The sequence below is a fragment of the Zerene cesonia genome, chromosome 24, assembly GCF_012273895.1.
Source record: "Zerene cesonia ecotype Mississippi chromosome 24, Zerene_cesonia_1.1, whole genome shotgun sequence".
NCBI classification, from domain to species: Eukaryota; Metazoa; Arthropoda; class Insecta; order Lepidoptera; family Pieridae; genus Zerene; species Zerene cesonia.
The window spans coordinates 1891487-1898466 of NC_052125.1; the positions used below are offsets into that span (position 1 = coordinate 1891487).

Genomic DNA, 6980 nt, shown 5'->3' on the forward strand with positions numbered 1-6980 from the left:
AGTTTTTGCGTGAAAGAGTAACATACACATACGCATACATCCATCCTCACAAACTTTCGCATGTATAACATTAGGTAGGATTAATTTCGGATAGTTTTCATTACGCATATTCGATTAAAGCGAAACAAAAAATTAAAATACACAAAACTTAGTGTGTGTGTTACATACCTATCTACCCTAATAACTAATTATATAATGAGGAAACTTTTATATTTTCGTATGTTTGTCACGTTTTCACGCAAATACCACTGGATCGATTTCAAAAATTCCCTCACCATTGGAAAGCTGCAACTACATCGAGTGACATGGGCTATATATGTACCACGGGCGGAGCTGGGGCGAACAGTTAGTATGGTATAAAAAAAGGATAGATTTGATTGAAACAGGCTCCGTAACTACTGGGCCGATTAGAAGAATTCTTTCACCAGCATTGAGCTACATACGTCCCCGAGTGATATAGGACCACGACGACAACAAACAAGCGTAATTTTATGTATGTATGTGAGTAGCTCAAAAACTTACATAAAATTACGCAGTTTCCTACGTCTCTTTCAACTTTCAGACGATTTTAAAGTTGTTTTGATGTCACTTATTAAGTTGATTTCGCATACGATTCATCATCATCATCAAAAGCCCATATATGTTCCCACTGCTGGGACACAAGCTTCCCATGAGGGTTCAGGCTATAATCCACCACGCTGGCCAAGTGCGGGTTGGCAGATGTCACATGTCGTCAAACTTTTGAATCTTTTACATGCCGGTGTCCTCACGATGTTTTCCATCACCGTTTTAAGCAGTGGTGATGTTATCCACATGTGCAGATAAATTGAAAAATCAAATTATTTCCTGCACGCCAGCCCGGTCTCGAACCCCGACTTATCGATTTTGAAGTCCGAGGTTCTCACCACTGAGCCACCACTGCTCATACAATTACCTGTTACATTTTTTTTTATTGTATGGTTGTTATATTATCGTAATTGGTATGTGTTTAAAATATCGTTTTATAATATTAACTAGCTGCACCCGGCAAACGCTGTTATGCCTTACTCTTATCATTTAGAAGTATGAAAAATAGATGTTGGCCGATTCACAGACTTAACCGATATGCACACAAAATTTCATATAAATCGGTCCAGCTGTTTCGAAGGAGTATGGTAACTAACATTGTGACACGAGAATTTTATATATTAGAATGTATGCATTTAAAGTCTTCATTTTCATAAATCCGCACTGTCAGCCCGGCAGGCCCACCAGTACCTGAGATTGGCGCGTTGCAACATACGAACAAACTCTTCAGCTTTTTAAATTAATAATAATAAAAAAACATTAATTGCCCATACACAAACCACACTAATACAAATAAGAAACAAAATGAAAGAGAGAAAAACAAATCCTACTATGCTACTAATATTATAAATGCGAAAGTTTGTAAGGATGTGTGTGTGTTTGTTGCTCTTTCACGCAAAAACTACTGAACCGATTGCAATGAAATTTGGTACGTGGACAGCTGGACAACTGGAATAACATATGAGCAACTTTTTATTCCGATATCCCTACGGGATACGGACTAACGCGGGTGAAACCGCGGGGCGCAGCTGGTTTGTATATAATAAACTCTCATTGATTCGAGTCGGTACGAAGTTCATTCGTTGTTATTATACTTAGCTTGAACTATAGAGAAGTGGTAATTGTTTAATTTATTTTCATGGTTATATAATTTAACTGGGTTCGATTATACATTACGCACCAATATGTGAAAGTTTGTTTGTTTGGATGTTTGTCCGTTAATCACGATGGTACTACTGAACGGATTCTGATGAAATTTTTGTATACAGACAGGGTGTGAGATGGGTGTGTGATGACCGGTTTGATAGGATACTTTTTATCCCGATGAAATACTCCATTGGGATAAAACCGGAGCCTTGATATCCGGGCAGAGCCGGGACGAGCATCTAGTGTGTTATAATCTGGAAAAACAACAAGGAACATACAAGCAGGCGAAGCCGGGACAAGTGGCTAGTTCGTTTGCAATATTAAATACGCCTGATGTATATAAAGTTCCTGCTTAGATTATCATTTGATGATGAGATGAGAGATGAGATTCAAGAAGGTTTATATGTATAACTAGCTGCGCCCCGCGGTTTCACCCGCGTAAGTCCGTATCCCGTAGGAATATCGGGAAAGAAAGTTGCCTATATGTTATTCCACTTGTCCAGCTGTCTACGTACCAAATTTCATTGCAATCGATTCAGTAGTTTTTGCGTGAAAAAGCAACAATCACAAACACATCCTTACAAACTTTCGCATTTATAATATTAGTGGGATAGGAAGTAGGACTTGCTTTTGCCCGCGGCTACGCTCGCGTTAATTCGGAGCAGTTGAATAGATCTTATCATACATATGAACCTACCTCTTGAATCACTCTATCTATTAAAAAAAATCCCATCAAAATCCGTTGCGTAGTTTTAAAGATTTAAGCATACATAAAAGCTATCTATTAAAAAAAATCCCATCAAAATCCGTTGCGTAATTTTAAAGATTTAAGCATACATAAAAGGTGAGAAAAACCGACTTTGTTTCATTGACTATGTGGTGATATTAATATTAAAATGCTGAAGAGTTTGTTTGCTAGGTTGAACGCGCTAAACTCAGGAACTACTAGTTCGATTTGAAAATTTCTTTCAGTGTTAGATAGCCCATTTATTGAGGAACTCTTTAGGCTATGTATCCTCAGGTACTACGCGGGAAAAACCGCGGGGCTCAGCTAGTAATAAATAAAAGTTTACTAAATATATATTCATCCCAAGTTATGCAGCTCGCTAATAAGGAAAAAATGTTTTTTTTGGAACCGGTCGTTTTTTAAATACTACAAAAATTATAAACGCGAAAGTTTGTCAGTATGGATGGATGTATGGATGTTTGTTGCTCTTTCACGCGAATACAGTTTATCGTATCTGCAAGTAATTTGGTGAGAGAGAGAGGAGATAGTCTGTAGTAGCAGTAGCAGATAGGCTACTTTTCACTTGGCGAGTGACGCTACAGGTTACAGTTAGTTTATAATCTTACTTAATACTTAATATTTAATCCTACTAATATTATAAATGCAAAGTTTGTAAGGATGTGTGTGTGTGTGTTTGTTGCTCTTTTACGCAAAATCTACTGAACCGATTGCAATGAAATTTGATACGTAGATAGCTGGACATCTGGAATAACATAAAGGCTACTTTTTATCCCGATCTTCCTACGGGTTACGGACTTACGCGGGTAAAACCGCGGGGCGCAGCTAGTCGAACATAAATTTGAACAAACATGTAACAATTGAAATCTTTCTTATTTTTAATGAGTGTAGATTTTAAATACTATATTACTAGGATCTCAAGCATTCTACGTACACAATGCCTAGAGAACTTTCAGATTTTTCTTAGAAAACAAGTTATCTGCCCCGTCTCTAACCCTGGTACATTCTTTCTCTCCATAAAATCTTTTCTCATGCTATTTTCGTTATAGCAAAGAAGGTTCTCATAGAGAGAAATAACATATAAATAAATCAGCACAAATGGTTGAGCCATTCTCGAGTTTTAAACGTAACAATTCAACCATTTGACAATTTATTTTTATTTATATAGATAGCATAGAAATTCTCTTACTACATATTATTATGGCAATAGGAATATATATGAATGTTAAAAATTCTTTTAGTCAAAAAACTCATGAGACGATAATCAAATTTTGGGACATTAAAAAAAATCTAAAAAATTGTACATAAATCAAATTAAATACAATATATCTATAAGACTCACACATCAAACAGATTACACACAAATAAAAAAAAACAGCAAGTCATGTCAACAAACACAAGATAAATTATGAAGAAAATATTCTTCTAAGCAAACAAATAATATCGAGCCTGAGTTTAAGTATTCAAGAAAAAAGCGCCAATGTGAAATTCCTTCAGCATTAGATAGTCCATTAATGAAGGAAGTCTATATACAGTTTAACATCATGTACAATGAGGGAGAAAACATAGGGCACAGCTAGTGTTCAATACATACACAATATGATTAACAAAATATTACTTATCTATGAAGTGATGAAATAATACTTTAAAAACAACCATAATCCTCATTTTCAAATCATAGAGAACATTTTTAGCCCTCTAGAAATCATTAAAATATAAAAAGAAACAGGATTTTAATGTGCCATAGTTTGAATAAAAAAAAAACATTTGTTGCATGAAAATTAATATTATTATATAAGTTAGGTCATTATTTCATGATAAAATTAAATACTTCTTGTCATGTACATGATATAAAAATTCTATCTACTTAAATATAAATTTAGCCTTATCAGCAAAATCAATTAAAATATTAGATAAAAAATTGAATAGGTGTCAGTTAAAAAAAAAACTCCTAAACTAAATATAATAAATGTTACAATAAAAAAATAACAATATAAGCGCAATGGAATTTTCGAAATTAGAATACGAAACAAAAAAGAAATCATCTTATTGACGTGAAAATAAAAACAAAGGTAAGTGTAAGAAATTATTATCAGACAAAGATTATTTTGATGGCATTTCACTGATAAAATAACTGTTTGTTCTATCGAAACACAAAAAAATGTACATTCACTGACCTTTTTATTAATCCTGAGTTTTCAGAGGTTCAATTTCTCAAAACCACTTTAAACACTAACTGAACTAATCAGTAAATATATCCCTAATCAATTAATTTTCGTAAAAACACGATAATATTCAGTTATATAGCTTTATCTAGCGGTTTAGCGCCAATCAATGGTTTAAATTTTGTACTAATTGAGATAACAGATATTTTATATTTTGATAACTCTAGTAGGTGGTAGTTACAAAGGCAACCTAGAGTACGCGACAATATAGGCAACGGCTAGGCGATTAGTAATAAAATTATACACGACACAGCGTCAAATTACGCGTCTCTCGCCTTTAGTTAAAAGGTTAACAGGCAATTGACTACAGTTTTTTTAATCAGTTAAAAATAAGGACATCTAATGCGTTCGCTCTATGAATTTGATCACTTACCGATGCTAGCGGGTCGCATTCCACGGTTCGCGAAATGCGTGGGCTCGTATTTTCATCTTGTTCACGTAATACCACTCCACGAATTACTAATATTTTGTATCGAAATGCAAGTGGTTATAAAAAAATAAATGATCACTGTTACATTAGAAGATCTGTCAAAGTTGACTTTACTCAAGTGGCTGTGCCAAATTCCATAGACAATCATGTTGTTTATAAATAGAAATGCCTCCTCTGCTATTGCCCGCTAGATGGCATTAGTGTATTCTATTATAAGAAAAAATCTATTAGTTTTATGAAAAAAATATATTATTCACTATTTAATAAGAGTTTTAATAATAATCATACATCACATCAATCACATTAATCATTTTTAAGGTTTGATTAAATATGATTGATGGGTGTATTTCGTGTGACCTTTTATTTCCGTAACATAAATGGTGCATATTTAAGAGTCCAAGACAAATATTGAAAATAGCGTTGGTAAGTTTTGTGTATTACTCAAATATGTAAGTACGTAGTAATTTTTTCACTAGACAAAAACAAAGTCTATCTCTTGGGTGGAGCCATAGAAGATATAGAAGATGTATTAGGTACGAAAACAAGTAAATGTTTATTTATTTATTTATTTATTTATTCTTTATTGCACACACTTACAAAATATAAAAAAAAAGAAATAAAATTTAACAAAAACTGGTATGCAAAGGGCGGCCTTATGGCTAAAAGCCATCTCTACCAGGCAACCGTTGGGTAAAGGACAATATATTTTTAGCAACGTACAATGTAACGCACGTAGGCAGGCAGTCTTTTGGAAAATTAGTAAAGACAAAAAAAATTAATAATAAATAAATTAACAATAATAAAAAAGTAACAAAATATAAACTACTTACAACAAGTTTAATAGTAATACGTATATGCGTATAAATAAAAAAAAAAAATATATATATAGAACAAATTCTATGACTGTGGCGGGATCATAGGTGTCCGAGGGGGTAGGCGTTGATACGGTTTGGCAAAAAGACGCAGGAACGAATCCCGCCTCGTGATAATTTTTTTTATTTATTTATTTTATTTATTGACTCTTTATTGCTCTAGAAACATTATAAAAACCTTAATATAGATACATTACAAACAAATGGCGGCCTTATCGCTATATAGCGATTTCTTCCAGACAACCAGACGTACAGAGAGAAATTAGATAGAGGAGAGGAGTAGGTTTTTTAGTTTTTTCTATTCTCTAAATATATCTCATCGAAGATTTGGGTTTTATATAGATAGGAATTATTTTTAACAAAAACAAACTGAACCGATTTTAAGTTTTACGAAATAAAACAAATTTAAATGGGACCATATGGGAGGCACCAGATTTGAAATTTACATTTTTGCTTTTTTTAAAGTGGAATGAAAAGCGCGATGGATGAGGGATCGCGAAGTTTTCAAACTTATAATTTTAAATACAATTTATTAAAAAAAAATGTACATATGACATCTTGGCATTAATACAGTTATTTTTAACAAAAAAACAAACCGTCTTTAACAAATTGTTAAAACCATACCAAATTTATTTGACCACACGGAAGGCTGCTTCCAAAAAAATAGAATTATATAAATTGGGTCTTCCTGTAAAAAGTTATTAGGTAACAAACACGAAATAAATGCAGTCGAAATGATAACCTGCTCCTATTTTGAAGTCGGTTGATAAAATCAGAACTTCATGTTATTTTTATAATCCTACTAATATTATAAATGCGGAAGTTAGTAAGGATGTGTGTGTGTTTGTTGTTCTTTCACGCAAAAACTACTCAACCGATTGTAATGAAATTTGGTACGTAGACAACTGGACAACTGGAATAACATATAGGCAACTTTTTATTCCGATATTCCTACGGGATACGGACTTACGCGGGTGAAACCGCGGGGCGCAGCG

General features: G+C 33.4%; 1 protein-coding gene across 1 annotated transcript in view; it reads right to left on the reverse strand.

Moving 5' to 3' along the window:
* Window positions 1-5216, reverse strand: part of LOC119836355 — a 29366-nt gene extending 24150 nt beyond the window's left edge. Inside the window, exon 1 of the mRNA XM_038361659.1 lies at window positions 5057-5216. The gene's annotated coding sequence lies outside the window, so the exon portion shown is untranslated. The remainder of the gene's footprint in view (window positions 1-5056) is intronic.
* Between the last annotated feature and the right edge of the window lie 1764 nt (window positions 5217-6980).